Here is an 18,830-nt window from a genome sequence, read left to right as displayed (position 1 = left end):
TGTGGTTTGAGTGGGCAGATCTGAGCCTCCATCTCCAAGGCTGGGAAGTCAATCAGGCCTGGGGATTCATTGAGAAATGATCACATGACCCAAGTAGAGGACAATGACCCTCAGCCCTAGGACTTTTGCTGGGGCTTTTAGGGAAGAAGCACACCATCTCTGGTAGGGATGTTAAGGATAGGACATAAGGCTGGGATAGCTGGTGGCCATCTTGCCGCTGTTGGAGAAGCTCTGGGATGGAAAGCAATTCAGGGGGCATTGATGCTGAGAGACTGAGATAAATGAATTCCTGGTGTTATTGGAGCACCTGGATTCAACCATGCCTGAGCTTCTCATTACGGAGCCTGCAGACTTTTTAGTTACTTGAGCCTATAGAGAAACTTCATTGTCAAAGCCAGTGAGAATCAAGTTTCTGTCATTTGGGACAAAAAGCCCCATCTGAAATTGTACAAGACCACTTCCCAAGCCCATTCTTCTGCCCCAGGGTGGTTCTCCATTCTTCCTGTCCAGCAGACCTTGGAGAGTTACCTTGATTTTCTTTCTTTGGCACATCTATGGACATCTTCAAATTCTTACACAAATCTTCTTTCCTCCTTCTCTAACCTTCACTTCCTTATTGATACCAATGACAAGAACACAGGTACTTTTCATGTAAAGGCTCTAGGCTAAACCTAATGAAGAAAAAAACAGGTCACATTGAAAATTAGCATGGAAAAGTTATAAAGATGAAAGAACATCTCAGGTTTTTACAGTCATGGTCTCTGATGGAATGTTTCGCTGTTCAATATGGTAGCCGTGATCCACATGTAAGCTGCTGAGCACAGCAACTATAGCCATTGTGAGTGGGAATCTGAATTTCTAATTTTATTTAATACTAATTAAAAATTAAATTCAAAAACCTTATACTTGATTCAGTTATTGAAAAGTTTCTGGAGAGCTGGAAAAGCTGCAAAATAAAGGATTTTTTTTTAAAGGACTTCATTCTGGAAAGCTGAAAATTAAAGAGTTTGTAAAAGATGTTTTTTGTAAATCCAGAATGTCCCCTGCAAACATTTGCCTGTTTGCTCTAAGACCCATTCTCCACTCTTGCCCACGCTTTTCTGCACTGTAGGGGGCTTATCCTACCAGCTACATTTCTCAGGCTTCCTAGCCAATTGGCTTCTGGCAGAATTTGGCCCATCAGAAGCATGGCCAGGAGACAGGAGATAGGAGAGCAAAGAGAAGATGGGGAGAAGCCAGGCTTGGGGTGGGGGTATCAACCCTCTCTTTCTTAAGATGTGTCATCCTTGGTAGTGGCTTTGTGTCTTGTTTTCCAGCTTTTGTCAAACAGCCCTTTATTTTATGACATTATGTGAAAAAATTTAGAAAAGTACACACAAAATAATACTAAAAATTGATTATGTGTTTATATATAATATTTTTAATGGGTTGTAAGAATACGTGTTAAAATATGGTTAGGATTGCTGGAGTGGGTCAGGAAAAGAAAATGAGGCTATGGCTAAAGAGGACCTGAGCTTCAACTTTTACAAACATTGTACTTTTTTACAAAACAGAACAAAAGTCCACAGACAGAAAGATTTAAGGGCTGTTAATTCTGGATGGTGGAAAAGAAAAAAAGAAAAGAAATACCACACTTCTAGACATTTCCGGGGAGAAGAAATAACTTTACCATTGTGTGTTTTTTCCTTTTTTGCATAAGTTTTTCCAGGAATTATTTAAACATCATAACTGTATTAGTTTCCTATTATTGCTGTAAACCAATTGCCACAAACTTAGTGGCTTATAATAACACAAATTTATTACCTTAAATAACCAGTTCTGGAGATCAGAAATCTGATACAGGACTCATTGGGCTAAAACTGAGGTGTCAGCAGGGCAGTGGTCGTTTCTGGAAGCTCTAGGAGAAATCTGTTTTCTAGGCTTTTCCAGTTTCTAGAAGCCAGCAAGATTCCTTGGCTTATGGCCCACTTCCTCCGTTTGCAAAGCCAGCAAGTTTACCTGCCTTTGATCATTCTTCTGTAGTCACATTTCCCTCCAACTGCAGCAGGGAAAGATTCTCTGATTTTAAGAACACTTATGATTAGGTTGAGTCTAGCCAGATAATCCAGAATAACTCCACAGCTCAAGATCCATAATCGCATTGCAAAGCCCCCTTTGCCAGGTAAGGAAACTTACTTACAGGTTCCAAGGATTAAGATGTGGACATTGGTGGGGAGGGCCCATTATTCTGGCTACCATGGTAATGTACAGTAGGAAGACATCCTTCATTTGTAAACCAAAGGCTTTCATACACCCCTCCTCCACCTAGCATGCCATCTTTCAGAGAAGACAAAGTTTGTATTCAAGTTCAAGTCCACAGCAGCCCGGGTGTTCACCTTCTGATTATGCATAGCTGAGCAGGAAGCTTGCTGTACATTTTTACAATAGAAGACAATGAGAGATTTACATGTTCATTAAGACAGTTTTCATCAAGACAGCAGGCAGATCTCAAATTAAAGTTATGATGGAGCTGTTTGTACATCTCCCTCAATGAAAAGACAAGCATCATTTGCTCTAATTGTTGCTTAGCTGCAGCAAATCATTTTGGCTGTAATGACAAATTAGCACAGTTCTGTGAGATATTACATTTTGCACTGGTTGCACTGGTTCTGCTGAAAACAGGTCAATTCCTTGTGAATCAGAATTTTGCTGAACTGGTTAGTTGTCTAGAAACTGGGGCTTGGAACTGAGAATTACTAAGTGCTAACGTTCACTGACCTAAGATGAATAAGCCTGCCTCCCTGAGTAGATTAACTTCTCTTCAAGGAAAGAGCTATTGAAATTCAGAACCTCCCAAAGAGGTCATAAGTAGACATCTGATTAAGCAAACAAGTTAAAAGGAGAACTTGGTGGATAACCATGAAAACAGTCCTTGTCAAGTATTTTCACATTTCATTGAGCAATTGCATTCCTCCAGCAGACAAAAGAATAACACATTAAATGTTCAAGAACTTGATGCTTATGCAATCCACCATCAGAAACGCTCAAGCTGCCCTTCCAGCTGATCAGAGGGTAACTGCTTTTCCCTGTCATCCTCGAAGCATTTGTACAGCTTTTTCTGCTTCACTTCTGAAAAACTATTTTAGCAAGTAGAAATTGTTCCAAAATTTAAGGTGTAAGAGAGGGGATATTTTTTCTGATTATATAAGCTTAAGTCAAATGTAGCTCACCACGTTTAGCAAAACACCTAATAGTAGTTATTATTTTTCCTAGATTCCTCTCTGTTATGTATTAGTGGAAGCAAGAACAGATGAGGAGTATGGCTTCAGGGCTGCCAAGATAAATTTTGCCAATCCCAAACTGGGCCAGTAAATTGCGGGCAGCATCCGCCTTCTCTGGGCCTAGCTGGGTGCTGTGAACTTCACAGCTGCCCCCAGGGGTGCAGTACTTTGTATTTTAAATTGATTCCCATGCAGTCTCTCCTTTTTGGGTGTTTCCACTTTTGAGGTACAGCTTGGCAGTGGAGACTCCTATCCTCCCAGACTTGAGAAATCCAACCCTGTCCCCTGACCTGGCTTCTCTGCCTGTGATGGGGAAGGTAAAAATCACCTTTTCATTCTTTCCATAAGTATTTATCAAATGTTGTCTTTGTTTAGGTCCCTCTCTTGTAGTAGACCCTGAGGGAAGAATTCAAGTGTAAGTAGTTTGTGTGGGAGGTGGTCCCAGGAAACGCTAGTAGGGAAGTGTAGAGGTGAGACAGGAAGGGGAGGCAGCCTTGTGGAGTCAATTACATGGTGGGTGACCTGAGCTCAAGCCCAGCAGGGAGCTCTGGGAGACGTTATAGGTGGTATAAGAATAAAAGAGTCAGAGCTGACTTATGGAGGGGGAGGGAGCTGGGTTATATATCCACCCGCCCCTAAGTGTGACTGGTGGAAGGCTGCCAGCAGTTAATTGCCCAGGTGGTCCAGTCCACCGTGTCTGAGGCCAGAGTGACTTTTTTTGTTTGTTTGTTTGTTTGTTTTGCTGTTTGGAAGGACACACTCTGGCAAGAGATGCAGATACTGGTAGTTGGTAGTAGAGCAAACTCGCACTGCAGTGGTGAGGTCCATGGGGCTGTAATACAAAGGGCTTCTTTTTCCAGCTATGAGGAAGACATTGAAATAAGGTCTGTGGAAAAGCTTTGACACTTCAGTCAGTACATGAAGCAGAAGCAGCTGTGTTCTGCTGACTGTGTGCTCAGAATGAGGCCAATTGCTGAGGAGAAGTGGCAGAAGCAGGAGAAATGATGTCTCACTGACTTGAGGGGTTTATGAAGTAGGGAAGATAATCTCGCTTCTACCATGCAATGTGGGCAAATGGACAAAATATAATGGTCCATAAGTGTTAGGAGAAGACTGGAATTCTTGGGAAGGCCTTCACAGAGAAGGTAGGAAATAAAGGAAGGATAGTGTTTGCAAAAACGAAACCAAAGCCTGTATAATTTGAGGACCAATGAGGCAGATGGTGTGGAGACAGAGTTAGCCTAGCTGGTGATCCCCAGAAGAAAACCTTGAGACAAGAATCATGTACAAATGGTTTATTCTGGAAGGCTTCAGGTAGACCTTGTAAAGGAATGGAGAAGCCCGACAAGGAAGGGAAGGAAGCCAAAGCCAGTGGTGAATTCAGACCCGTTGGTGGGGCCTGCAGGGAGAGGGTGCTGCAGTGAAAGTCCCACCTCAGAGGGGGTCCTCCTTCTCGCCTCCAGGCCAGGGAGATGGGCTTCCCCTCCCCCCCTACTGTCCTGGGCATTCCAGAGTAAATTAGAGAAGATCATCACCCCCCATTTGATTACAGTCTAGTCGGGGGAGACAAACTTGCAAACACACAAAGGCGGCTAGAAAAATAGTTTCTGGGTGGTGGAGAATAAGAAACTCTACACCCGAAGGAAGTTCTCTGCAGAGAGTGAATGATTTAACATCTATGTGCCGTAGGTGCCCCGTGAAATGTATTAGAATCAATCCACAACACAAGCAGGGCTGATTCCCTCCCAGGTCCTATTTTTAAAATTTTCTTCCAGAAAACAATACTTTCTAAAAAATGACTGTTGAAGAAAAGTGGTAAGAACCTGGCAGGAGCCCAGCTCATACTCCACAGCCTTGACCCAAGAAAGAGAAGAGTAAATATCAAAACCGATGTTGGTAAGACTCTTGTGTGTTTCTCTTTTTCTTTCCCCCCCTGAAGGCATGTTTACTCTTTCAAGGACTAGGAACTGACTGTTTAAAGTATTTTTGGTCCAGGGGTCAGGCTGCCAAGACAGCAGTGGGCATTTTGTGGTAATGGTTTCTTTTTTTCCCTAACGTGATCTCTGTTTAGTGCAGGGATTGTGAAACTGCGGACCAACATCCAGAGGCTCTCAGGAGTTTTAAGGACCCAAACTGACAAAACACAGAGCCTTTTCTTTATTATGAGCAAATGAGGTTCCATACGATATCATTTCATATTTTACATATATAAGCAAATGCTACATACTAGTAAGTTACTATATGAGGAATTCATTGTTACTAAAAATTAGTATTCATACATTTTAAATCACACAATATTGGAGTTTATTGAGAACTCCAATTCAGGATTCCAATGAAAGTCAGTTTCCGCTGAATATTTCACTGCACTGCCTGTGAAATGTCACTGCTGCTGCATGCAGGCAGGTGGTACAAACTCCCCCCGGGCTTAGGGAGAACACTGATCAGTGCATCTCTAGGGGGTGATATCTACAGGTTTTAATTGCTGCTGTTCTTGCTTCCTAATCATCAATCATTGTTAGTTCAGATTCGTCTTTATCTACTTTCTTTTCTGTTTGGTTCATCTTCTCACGGGGGAAAATGCTGTTTGAGTGTGGGTCTCCCCAGAAGTAGACTCTGAGATAATGATGTAAAGGTAAGGAGTTTATTTGAGGGCTGATCCCAGGAACCACTGGAAGGCAAGTGGGGAAGGAGGCCAGGGAGGGAGGAAAACCAACCAAAGGGTATGCAAATGAGCAGAATTCCTGATGTGGGCAGCTGGGGCCCAGGTCCTCTGGGGACTCTGGGGACACTTTGCATAACATGCCTCAGTGTTGCCTAACTGGAATGGTGAGGTTTGGGGTATTTATCCAACATATTCTGTTGGATGGTTGTTGAGGGCTGCTTCTGGAAGCATCAGTGCACAGAGACCTCCAGCCTGCACACTGGAACATGCCTCTGCAGCTAGAGAGAGCCCCCAGGGAGAGTGACAGGTGCTTTATAAGAGGCTGTCAGGGAGGAGACGAATTGGAAGAGAGGGCCAGCAGGAGGTGGGCAGGACACAGGTGCTCTGACAGCATCTACTGGAGATGCAGATGTCCATGAACAGTACTTGGGGCCCATAGTTTTTAATCTCTTGGCTTTGAAATACACACATGTTGCATTCCAATGAACTATATAAGTCCTAATGGCTAAGTCATCAGGGAGAACCTGATATAAGGATGCAGTCTTAAAGCTGAAACCTGGTGGGTGGAGAACACCAGCCTTATAAAGAAGGGAGAGTGGTCCTGAAGTCTTCTGCATTCATTTTCCCATTTAAATTCTGAGCCTAGAACAAGGAAATTTAAATCCTGGATTGCTCAAAGAGTGATTCATAGCAATCACATTCTATTTAGAATAAAATTGCTTTTAGCCATCCTGCAGGATAAACTTTCAAATTTTCCATTTGATACCATTTCATCATCATGTTTCTCTCCTCTGGTCAGTTTCTCTATGCCCACCCACTAGTCAGATTTCCCAATCCCATTTTCGCTAGAGTTCCCATCTCCCACTCTAGGTTTTTCTAATTTGGGTCCTTAGGAAAAAAGGACATGTCATTCGAGACACAGAAAACTTCAGTCCCCTCTAAAGATGGTGAGGATGACAACTCAGATACCTGGGACTGGACTTGCTCAAATTTTTATGGTTACAAACTTCCCCACTTTGCCTTGCTTCTCTTGAACATTAGTCCTGAAGTTTGTTTTAGAATCTTAATGTTCTGTAAGTAACTGTGTGGCATTGAAAAGGTCTTAAACAAGTTTGTAATTTTTTTCTTGCTATGTCAAAAATTCCCAAGTCACACATTTCTTTTTTTTTTCAGGGTGATATACTCCCAAGGGACATGTGGCTTCATCTTGAGAAGTTCGGTAAGTAGTGCTAGAAACAATACTAAAAACTTTAGAAGAATTAGGAAGCCATCTCAGAGCCTCATCTCTTAAAAGACATCCTGAAATTTTTTAAATGGGAACAGCATCACTTGTCATTATACAGTGGCAGTGTTCCCTTCCATCATATTCCCCCATCAATGGCACTGACCTCTCTTGGGTTTCTCTGATATTTCTGACTTTCAAAAGCATCATTTTCTCCCATGTGTATTTGGAGTTGTCACCTTCTTTGCCCGTGATTGTATTCTGTCTCCCAGGGCTTTTTCACAATTTTTGTTTCTCTGTTGGAAACCCTTGTGTTTTTCTGTACTAATATGGATTATTTTCATCAACTTTTTCTTGGCAAAGGCTTTACAGATGGGAGTAGACACCTGTACTCAGTTTGTAATCTGATACCATTTTCAATAGCCCCTTAGGTGTGACCTGTCTATTTTTTTTTTTTTAATATCTGGCCACACAAAGTTAGCTCTCAATTAAGGCTGAATGAATTAAAATTTTAAATCATTGCTTTATAAGAAGATTCAACTCAGTCATCCATATGCAAAATTAAAATATGTGTGTTAAAGGAATTTTAGTATCTGGTTTTCTGACCTTATATCTGAAGTCTCTTATCAACTTCGTTGAATTTGTTGAGGTAGTGCTGGGTAGCAGGAAAGAAAAAGTAATATATAAGCATATCTCTCCATAACTACAACAGAAAAATAAACCCCTTAAAGCTGTAAACCAGTATTTTAATCCGTATATGAATCTTGCCTCTGGTGGTTTTTTCAGCCTTTCTTTTTTAATACTTCCTGAGACATCAAACTCATTATCCCCTCATGAGGCAATTCAAACTGGTTTCAGAAAGTTCTAATCATTAAAGAAAAAGAGTATTCAGCAGCCACATTATAGACAGTTGTAAGTGCTGTGCTAAAAAGTGTGAGTAGCTTTCAGTGTCAGACATCTTGATTAAGAGAACTCTGCAAATAAACCACGTTAGCAACCCAAGTAGACAAAGAAAACAGTTGACATTGAACTTCAACGTCCTCTAGCACTGGGAAGTCCTCATCCCCTGTCCAGCGTATTTGTTTATCCAGCAAGTGTGTACCCATTTTGGTAACCGTCTTGTTAATGTTATGAATGACTCTGGTTTAGTAAGCATATTGTTCAGGATAGATTTACTTTCCTTTCCACTTGTAGCTCAGATAAATCACCATGGCCCAAAGTATTTTGCTAGTTCTTCTGCAGTGGTCATGTTGCCCTGAAAGGGTCTTTGAGGTGATCAGCCTAAGCCATTTGCTTGTCATGAGAGATAAAGCCCAGGTCCCCATCTCCTGACATCAGTTATAGTGTCAGAATCATACCCAGGTCTTATATGGCAATCCCTTTGGAGCAGAATCCAAACATATTCCTATTTGTCTTAACCTCATATCAAAGGATATTTTCAAGGAAAGTCTTGAGATATTGTCTTATTAACAGTTTGGCTGGCCTGATCCACATCTAAGGTGCCATGCGGAGGGGTAAGGGATAGTCTAAGCCTCCTTGACATCCCTCATATTGATTGTTACTGCTGCCTTCACTCAGGTCCTCTCCATGTCCAGTCTGGGAGTCTGCTGTAGCTTATTGTGCCCCTGAGCCTCAGCCTTGCTGTAACACCCATCCTTCCTCTCCTGCAGCCAGAGTGCTCTTGCTTAAATGCACACTGATCATGTCCCTCTGTTGCTTAATTGCCTTGTTACCTTCTGCATAAAACTTATACTCCTTATCATGGAATCCAAACCCTGTGCCAACTTCTTCCACTTCATCTCTTGTCTTGGTCTTTCTATCTTCCAGCCAAGTGGGGTTATCTCTCACCCTGGACAGCAGATGCTCCCTCCTGACTTTCCTCCTCCCCATCTTTGGCTGCACCCCACCCTTAGAGTGAAGCCCTATGGCGTAGCCTCTAGGAAGCTTATTTTCCTGACACTTTCTCCCTCAGCAGAAATAGGTTTGTGTTCCATCCAACCAGTTCTAGTGCAGATTAAGCTTCTCTCAAATGTGAGCACCGATCACTCTGCATTGTCACTGTTTTCTGTTCTATACCCTCCCCAAACCTGGGGCTTTTAGCGACAACAGGCTGGGTTTTTTATGTCTGTAACATCGGGATGTAATATGTTGTAGTTACCCCCTATTGCAAATGTGTGATGAACGCACATGCTCCAGCTCAGAAGTGAATAATAATCCAGCATTCTGGAAAACATGATCGTGCTGAGGACGAAAACATAATGCTGCTGAGGACCATTCTATAGAATATACCATTTGGGTGAACTCTGAAGTAGCTGAGTGATGTTTGCTTTTAGTGGAAGCACAAAAATACGAATAATGGTGATCTCTAGTAGGTTTTCCCTGGGTTATGTTTTTGTTATAATTTTTATATTTTCAGAGTTCTCTATAGGGAGCCATATAAGTTACACTTATAATCAGGAATGAAAGTTAAAAAACAGTGTATATCATTTTGTATTTGCATTGTACCTTTATGGCAAATGTATACAGAGCAAAAGAACTGGAATAAAGCTCTCAAGAGGTCAACTGGTTTTCTCTAGGGATGGAATAAGAGATGATTTTCTTTTCTTTTCCTCCTTATTTGCAAGTTTTTTTTTTCCTAGATGACTATGCATTCCTTTTATAAGAAAAAAATTTATTTATAAAATGTAAAGAAATGACATGATGATTGATAATTTGAGCAGTCAAATAATCAAACCATCCCTTATCAAGAGATCACTGAATTTAATCAAATCATACTTATTGTCAAGACATTGAACTACTATTTAGAGAACCCATGGAAAATAACACAAATATTGCAATTGCTTAAAATAGAAGAAAATCTGACCCTGGAAATCATAACTGACAAATTTGTTTTGGACCTTTTGGAAGTTAAGTGTATCACTGGGTTGGGAGCAGAACCTAAGTCCAGTTATGAATTATAGAGGTGGTTTTTAATGGAATATAACTATCCATTTCTGTTGCCAAATCTGTTATCCTTTGGTACACAATACACTGGAGATTAAAATCCCACATATTCAGCAAAAGATTTACTATGAAGCAGTAAAAATAGATCTAGCCATAATTTATATAGGTGCACATTTATAGGGAGGACATAAATGTTTGAAAAAATGGCAATGAGAGAAAAGAGGAACCAATATTATTTTAGAATATTATATCTTTTGATTTTCTTCTTTAAATCCACATACTTTGCATGTATCATGAGTCAAAATGACACACTACTTCAATATTTATCAAGCAGTTCCAATTTCCCCGACTTGCATTTGGTAAGAGCTGAGTAAATCAGTTACGCATGGTTATTTATTGAAAAGAAGATTGGGTATGTTTTTTAGCCATCAGGATTTTACTTTTGTGAGCAAAGTCATGTTAAGTTCTTAGAGGTCCCTGTATATTGTCAATTATCATGAGCTGAAAATATGATTTCTGAACTTGCTCATAAATAATTTTCATGTGTAAGTAAATGGTAGAGGAGTTTGTCCTAGAGGTGGTCCTAAAGGTGGTCTGAAAATTAAATCCAGAAAGCTACACAGATGCAAATATTTGGACAGAGAAGTCCAATAATGCCTACCTGAAAGATAGAAACATACACATGTTTATCACTTTAGAGTATGACAGAGAGTAAATAAAGTAACTGACTACCTAGTGTATATTATCCTACTGAGTCTTTACCACAAACCTGCAAAGTAAGTCAAGGTAGTCAACAGCCTGTAATCTCAGTTGTTTATAACCCACCGTGTCCACTGACAGGCAGCTCTGAACCCTGTTTCATCTCTCATCAGCTGACAGAGTACCAGCAGCAGAGAGAAGGAAAGCTTGGGGAGTCTCAAACTTGCAGTTCAAAGTTTCAGAAGGAAAATGGTAAACATCTGCTCACAACTCATTGTTCAGAACTAATCACCCAGCACCGCCCAACCACAAGGGGTGGGGCAGGGAGAGCAACCCCACGGTGTATCCGGAAGTGGGAAGAACAGGAAATATTTGGTGGCTAGTTGTAATCACTTCTATAGTAAATGTGTGTCTCTATTTTGTACACAGGAAACAGAATCTGAGGACAGACAACTTGCCAGGTCACATAACAAGTAAATGAAAGAAGTTGAGTTGTTATTAGAGAAACAAGCATGATATGCAAGACTGGGACATTGTGCTGTACACCAGAGTCTGACACATTGTAATTGACTATGCTTCAATAAATAAAATAAAGAAACAAGCATGAATTTAACAATATTCCTATAGCAAATTCTGAGCTTAACAATATTCTTACAGCAAATTCTGAGCCTACCAATTCCGTGTCACCTAGAAAGATACAGGAAAATTAAGAGAGTAAACAGGGATTAGCAGGTATCTCTTTGTTTCACTTTTGTGAATCTGAAATCTTCTGTGTATCCTTCCAGCTGCCTCCCTCAAAAGCTAGAGATAAAAAATACTGTCTTTCTGTTACCAGGGCTGAGTTCCTTATGAAATTGTTATGGCCCTTGGAGTTCTCGGGGTGATTTATTGAAGATAAAGAGCAATGCGACTTGCAATCACTTGGAAGATGTCAGCAATGTGAAGCCAAATAACCTCAGGATGAGGCAGTACTTTCTATCCAGCCTGCCTCAATGATGTGCATTCTTCATTAAGCTGAATTAGAGACAGGGCTGGTGTATGCACAACTGCAGGGGGCAATGTTCACATAGTATTCTATGTTGACGGTGCCTCCTGGACTTGTGCAATGTGTTGATCAAAGAAAATATTTTTTCCTAGGAGGCAAATGTTAGACTTCTCCATTCCAGCCCCTCTCCTCCAACAGTATTTCACTTCTTATGGGTAGGGGTTGGAAGGGAATATATTATCAGTAAAGTCTTGAAGAATCTATAAAGTTTGCACTTCCATTGAGGGTTCAGCCAGTGGAAGCTCTTCCTATTACTTCCCTTCTAGCATTTGACATCTCATGACCTACAGCACTTGCTATTAGGTACTAAAGAATGTCTACTTTCCCAGATATTCCAGCACCAAGCCGGCAGCAAATTTACATTGCTTCTACATAACACCCAGAAATTATCTCCACCCATTAATACACTGGGGTGCTCTCAAAAACAAAGTTGCCTTGCCCATTTCCCACCCTTAGGATCTGATTTAATTGACCTGGGGTAGGTTTAGGCCATGAGCATTTTATAAAGCTCTTCAGATGGTTCTAACAGTAGCCTAGGTTGAGAACCATAGACCTAGGAAATAGGTTATTACTAAGAAGTTCAATTTATTCAATTAGGAACATGAGAAAACTGTAACATTGCTCTAACAAAAAGAACCAAAAAAGATAAATTATAATAATTTGATGCCTCAACCTACCAAATTTGGTGTCTGGTCCACAATTTGGCCAAGGTTCACAAGCACTGCCACATTTCCAAGTTCTTTCCATCCTTGGTTCTCAATCTTGTACATGTGCAGGAATGCCCTGGAAAGCTTTCAAAAATCCAGACATCCAGTCCATACACATGCCCAATTAAATCAGAATCTTTATGGGTGTACACCCCAAAATCCAAAAAAACAAACATCTGTTTTTCTTTAAACATTCTCTAGTTGATCCCAAAATGCATCCAAGATCAAGAATGCCTGTACTAGTTCCTTTTCAGTCAATATTGTACTAAGCTTCTCAGCAACTTTCAACACCAGCCTCTTCCTCCTTCTTGGGAAACTGTTATCTTGGCTTCCATGACTCCACACTTCCCTGTTTACCTCTTTTCTTCCACATCCTCTAACCATTTTGTTTTTCTCATTCTCATGTGTCAGCCTTTCTTCTACACTGTGAAAATCTTCAGACTTCAGCCCCTGAGGCAGAATCATCATCTTGGTCTAGTTGATATAATTTACTCCTATGATTCGAAATATCATCATCAAGCCAAAAGCTCCCAAATTTATATTACTAGCCCAGATTTATTTTTTTCAGCTTGTTTATCCTCTTGGATATTTTACAGGTATCTTTAAATATTTACAAAACTGGACTTTTGACCTCAGATGTGTTCCCTTCTAACGCATTCCTGACTCTCACTGTATAATGCAGTCTCTCTGGTGGCACAAGCCAGAAATCTGGGAAGTGTTCTCAGTACTGCCCTCCTCAGACCTCACCCACAAATCCAGACCTTTGTCACATCTCATCTAATCTGCTTCCAAACGTACTTCAAATCTACCCTCTTCTCTATGTCTCCACAACTAAATTAGTCATTTCTTGTTACATCATACATGGTCCTAAAACTTAGTGCCTAAAAACAACAGTGAACATTGTATATCTCATACAGATTTTATGGGTCAAGAATATGGGAGTGGCTTTGCTGCATGATTCTAAGCAGGAGTCTCAAATGAGGTTGCATGAAATATGGGCCAGGGCTATAGTCATCTGAAAGTTTAACTAGCTGCTTGCACATGGCTCTCTCACATATTTGGGGAGTTTGTGCTGCTTGATAGTAAGAGGCTTCAGTTCCTTCCTTCAAGGAATTCTCCAGATGGCTGCTTGAGTGTCCTCACAACATGGCCACTGACTACCCCAAAGTGGGTGATTCCTGAGAGAGGAAACAGGAGGCTGCTTTGTCTCTTTGGCTTGCCTTTGGAAGTCACACAGCATCGTTTTTTGTATGACCTTACTTATTACACAGATCAGTCCTATTTAATGTTGGAGGGAATGACACCAGGATATAAAAACCAGGAGGAGACAAAAATTTGGAGACTGGCGGACAGAAGAGCCAACACTCTAAATATGCCAAAATCATTTCTCACCTGGATACTACAACATCCTAAATGATAACTTTGCTTCTAACTTGGTCCTCATCTCAGCCTTTCCCATAAAGTAGTCAGAATGATCTTTCAACAAAGAGAATTGAATCACGGCATTTGTCAGCTTAAATCCTTTCAGTGCCATTGTATTGCACTTAGAAAGAAACTCACAGTCCTTATCCATCCCTGTAAGGTCCTTGAAAGCTGACCCCAGCCTTCCTTTCAGCCTCACCTTCGCTCACCCTGGCTGCCATCTTTGTTCAAGCCACTCTGGTCTCCCTCCAGCTTCTCAAGAACCAGGCTCTTTCCCACTTCAGAGATTTTGCAGGGACTGCTTCTTTGTGTATAAATTGCTTCCCTCCACTCCATCCCACCAACCCGGAAGTTTCCACTCATCCTTTAGGTCTCAGATTAGATACTTCCTCAAAGAGGCCCTCCCTACCTCCCAACCTAAAACTTCTCTCAATACTTTTCTATGATATCATTCATCACAATTTATAATGATTTTTTTTGTTTGTTTTATTCCCGTCTCCCCACTATGCTGGCAAGAACCAAGGGAACAGATACTCTGCTTTGTTCAGCAGTCTCCAGCGAGTGCCTAGGATGCTGTTGGAAAAGTAGCAGACCCTCAATATTTATTGAATAAAATGGATGAATGAATGAATGAATGAATGAATGAATGAATGAATGAATGAATGACTTGTAGTCTTAACTAGGATTTCAGTTGAGCACCCCAAATTTCAATTTCTCTTCTTTTGAGCTTTGCCAACAATCCCAATGCTGGAGGTGAGAAAATAGAGGTGGGAAAACCAGAAACAATAAGAAAAGTTTAGATAAAAATGAAAATATTTCTCCTCTAGATTCTGATCATTTTTTCCCCCAAAAGCTTGACAAGGACTAACCTTTTTGGACTATTGATTTTGAGAATGAGGTATAAAAGATTTAAGAATATTTTATTCTATTCAAGATGATTTCTATAAGGAGAAAATCACCAAATCCATGACTGCATTTGAATCAATAAATATATTTCATATTTTTGTCAGACATTTCTTACCAAACGGCTTAGATGATATCGTCTGTTTTTGTTTGTGTGTGTGTGTGTGTGTGTGTGTGCGCGTGCGCGCGTTCTGCCTGACTCACATACATCAAATGAAGAAAATCCAAAGGCCTCACTAAGCAATTGAAAGAATTTTGTTCTCAACCGGATCCTGCTATTGCAATTCTGTGGGTCCAGGACAGAGACCTGGAGAGAGAAATATAAGGCTACACCCTCTCATTTTCATCACGAAACACAGGGCACATTTGGAAATTAGCAATGCAAAGGTAATTTTAATGCTGAGGAACACATTTCTTTGCTGATGTGAGGTCCAGGAATACAGTGTTTTTCTTCTGTCAGATCTACATTCTATCTCGCCCTCTTAAAGAAACAAAAAACACAAAAAAATCTCTTACAAGGTTGTTTGCAAAGAGTTTTCGAGATTCCTTGCTTATTTGCCAATCATTCTGAAGAAGTAAAGGGACTACAGTTTTTATGCATCCGGGGGCCTGGAGTGGGGCTGAGACTCAAATAAGGGAGGAGTGGGATAAGGGAGCCCCTCTACCTGTGGGCACTGATTAGAAGCTTCATACAAATAAATATGTTTTGAGTGGCAAAATGGAAAGCTAATGTAGTCCAGTAGAAAGAAACAAAGAAACACACTAAAGAACAGATGCAGGTGAGCCGGGAAGCCCCATAAAAACACTGGCAGGACCCCTAGGCAGGGCTGCTGCTCTCCTCCCAGCACCATCCGTTTCCCTGGCCGGGAAGCTCTATCTCACTTTCTGCCTCTAAAGTGGCTAACTTACACCTAAAATTCTATTGGTTCCCTGAGCTCATTTCTGATTGGTTATTTCTCTCACTCCTGATTGGGTTATTTCTACAAAGCTTGTTCCTGGTTGGTCAACTTCTGTTATACTTTATTTGCATATGATGTTGCAAAGTGTAAAACTGGCAGCCTATAAAAGGCCTGTGTAAACCTACAGATGGGGCCCAGAGCTTGGAGTGTTAACTCGTCTGCGCCTGCTGGCATAATAAACCTGAGTTCTCCAACTCCCTGAGTGCTGCTTGGTCTCTCGCCTAGATCCAGGTTGCTGTCACAACTGAGGTGTAACACTGAGCTATAGCACCAAGCTGTGACACATTTTTCCGCAACACAGGAACTCAGGAGTCCAAAAGGGATGCATTAGCATCAAAGCAAACATCTCTCTGCAAGTGATGAGGTCTGAAAAGAGCACGTGCATAATTTTTTAGTCTGTATGGTGACAATTTAAAAATAATTTAAGTTTAGATGATGTTCTGTTTTCAATGCAGCAGGAAAATCCTTGGAAGGATTTGTAAGACAATCACATGAATTTGGCAAGGTGGTTGATTCCATTGGATTCTGCCGGCTTCTCCATCATGCTAGGAATTTCCTCGATCTTGGTCACATCACCGTTCCTGGTACTTCTTAGTATACTTTGGAGGGGTCTCCTTTTTGTATCATGACTCAAACCAATTTAATACGAAGAGAATGTAATGGCTCCGTAAAGCTTAGAATTTCAGGAGGCGGACTGAGTGAACTTGGATCTGAGATGTGAGAACTTTTCTGTCTCTGCTCTGCTGGTTCTTTGTCTCTCAGCCCTGCTTCCATTTGTGTGAGCTCCAGCCTCAGCCCAAGTGTCCCCACAAGGTAGCAAAACTGCCCTCCAGCAGCTCCAGGCTTGCATCCTGCTGGAATCCTAAGTGAAAAGTGAATCTCTTCTCCATTTGGTCCAATAAAAACCCTGCTTGAGCTCTCAATGGACCTGGCTTTGACTTTTTCCCCGCCAGAATTTCTATGTAAGTGCTAGCCACACTGCTTTTTATTTTCCCCTTCCATTTCTCTGAATGGGTCTGCTCTGTAAAATGCTCTTCTTTCCACCAGACTCTCCCCTTCGCTCAGGGCCACCTTGATTTCATCTTCATCCTTCAGATCTCTGCTAAAATGCTAAGTCATCAGTGTGACTTCCCTGATTCAGGAGCACATTCTGTAAGTTTTTATGTTGTGTACAGACAGGGTTAAACTTGCAGCTATACTGGGTACACTGTGCTTATCTCCTGGATGCCTAGAGGTCTGGTCAAGGTAAGGGTGAAGTATACTAGCTATAACTTTATCATGTGCTGTTTAAAGTTCAACTTTCCCCTGGATGAAACCTGGATTATAGGGAGGAATAGATTGTTAACTTTGTACCTGATTGGACAGCCTGCGGCATAAAAAGACTCCTCAAAAACTGTGTGCCTGGGCTCCCAGTCATCTTGTTGGTGTATAATCTGAAGATGAAGTGTGGCCTACTCTGAGTCAGCAAGAAAGGACCTGGGGAATTCTGCTTAGAAGTCTCAGACCCCAACAGGATAGCCTATGCTCTCTGTCCTGCCATATTGTATCCTTTACCTGTATTAGAACCTTGCTTAAGTATAGTCTGTAGAATCTCGTCCATCTTGTGATAATCTTCAATTATCCAACCTTATGGAGTTGTCTCATATGTATTTTGTGATCATTCTATTAAAATATGTCTGTCCTACCAAACTACAAGCTCCCCAAGGGCAGGGGCCATGCCTGATTTAGAATTTCACCTTCTCCTGACATGCCATATGCCTAACATGCTGTATCAGGATCCAACCAAAGAAGCAGAAACCACTCTTGAGTTCTTACTGAGGGAAGTTAATGCAAGGATTTGGTGGCACAGGGGGTAGAAGAGGCTGAGGAGTCACCCAGGGCAGAGTGAGGCGGCCGCAGACATTAACAACAGAAGGAAGCTGGTACCACTGTTAGGCTAGAGTGACAGAGGGAGGAGGTGTTGCTACCAGAGCCAGGGTCACATAGTGGAAGCTGGAACCACAGTGTTGTGGAGACCAAACTCGTTCTGCTCGCTGCACAACAGGCCAATAAATCGGGAGACGAGGTGTTGGGGCAAGGAATAGCGAATTTTTTCAGAAAGCCAGCACACAGAGAGGACGGTAGACTAATATCTTGGAGAACCATCCTGCTCTAGTGAGAATACAGGTTCCTTTTATACAAAAATAAAAAGGGAGGGGGTGTTGTTGGTTGTTGCAAAGTTCCTGCTGCAGGCATTCTTTGTTCTTGCAGCTGTCCACGTGGGCCAGGTCATGGTGTCCCTGTAAAGTTCCAACAACACAAAGGTTATTCTCTATTTTGCAACTTGCCATCTCCACATAAGTGCAGAAGTGCTAACACCCTTAAAGGTCAGAGCCCCAAGAATAGTCTCTCCTGTATATTTCAGGCTAAAGGCAACATTGTTTCACAAAAGGTGCAGAGCTGGCAAGACTAAGCCTAGAAAACAGGGCACAGTGGTCAAAACTAAAGGAACAAATCCAATACAGAGTCAGATTTGTTCTCCTCTATTACAACAGCAGGATGGTCAGGCGGGAGCTGGAGCCATGGGGGAGACAGACAGAGCTCTTGCCTGGAACGCTGCCCGAGGCAAACGGGGAAAAGGAGAACAAGTCTGGCTTCTCCTCTCCTCCCTTTCCTCTCCCATCTCTTGCCAGTGTCTGCCATTATCTCACTCCAGCTGGAAGTCAAATGATGCAGAAGCCCAGGAAAGACAATCTGAGGGAGGATCACAGGGTGAGGCACCACAGGGGAAGAGCAAGGAACAGCCCTAGGGAGTTCATCAGTGCCCAAGAAATAGATGCTGAAAAGTGAATAAAACCAAATTGTGTGCAGTACAAGCATTCCTGGTTGAGTCAGAATTCTGTTCGTACCAGCCTTGAAGGGTCTAGCTCTATAACAAAAATGCACATGGAACAGAGACCGGAGGTCTAGATTCCCTACCTGGCAGAAAATCTGGAGAGACACAGTCTGGCTACTGTCATTTAGTGATG

General features: G+C 41.6%; 1 long non-coding RNA gene across 1 annotated transcript in view; it reads left to right on the top strand.

Moving 5' to 3' along the window:
- Positions 1 to 11,383, top strand: part of LOC116147488 (uncharacterized) — a 124,152-nt gene extending 112,769 nt beyond the window's left edge. The window contains exons 3-4 of the long non-coding RNA XR_010376669.1: positions 7,096 to 7,141; positions 11,216 to 11,383. This is a non-coding gene — a long non-coding RNA (uncharacterized LOC116147488). The remainder of the gene's footprint in view (positions 1 to 7,095; positions 7,142 to 11,215) is intronic.
- Positions 11,384 to 18,830: the final 7,447 nt, after the last annotated feature.

This window comes from Camelus dromedarius, chromosome 18 (assembly GCF_036321535.1).
Source record: "Camelus dromedarius isolate mCamDro1 chromosome 18, mCamDro1.pat, whole genome shotgun sequence".
In the NCBI taxonomy this organism is placed as follows: domain Eukaryota; kingdom Metazoa; phylum Chordata; class Mammalia; order Artiodactyla; family Camelidae; genus Camelus; species Camelus dromedarius.
Note: the sequence above shows the minus strand (reverse complement) of the source record. Positions and strands in the feature narration are given on the sequence as shown.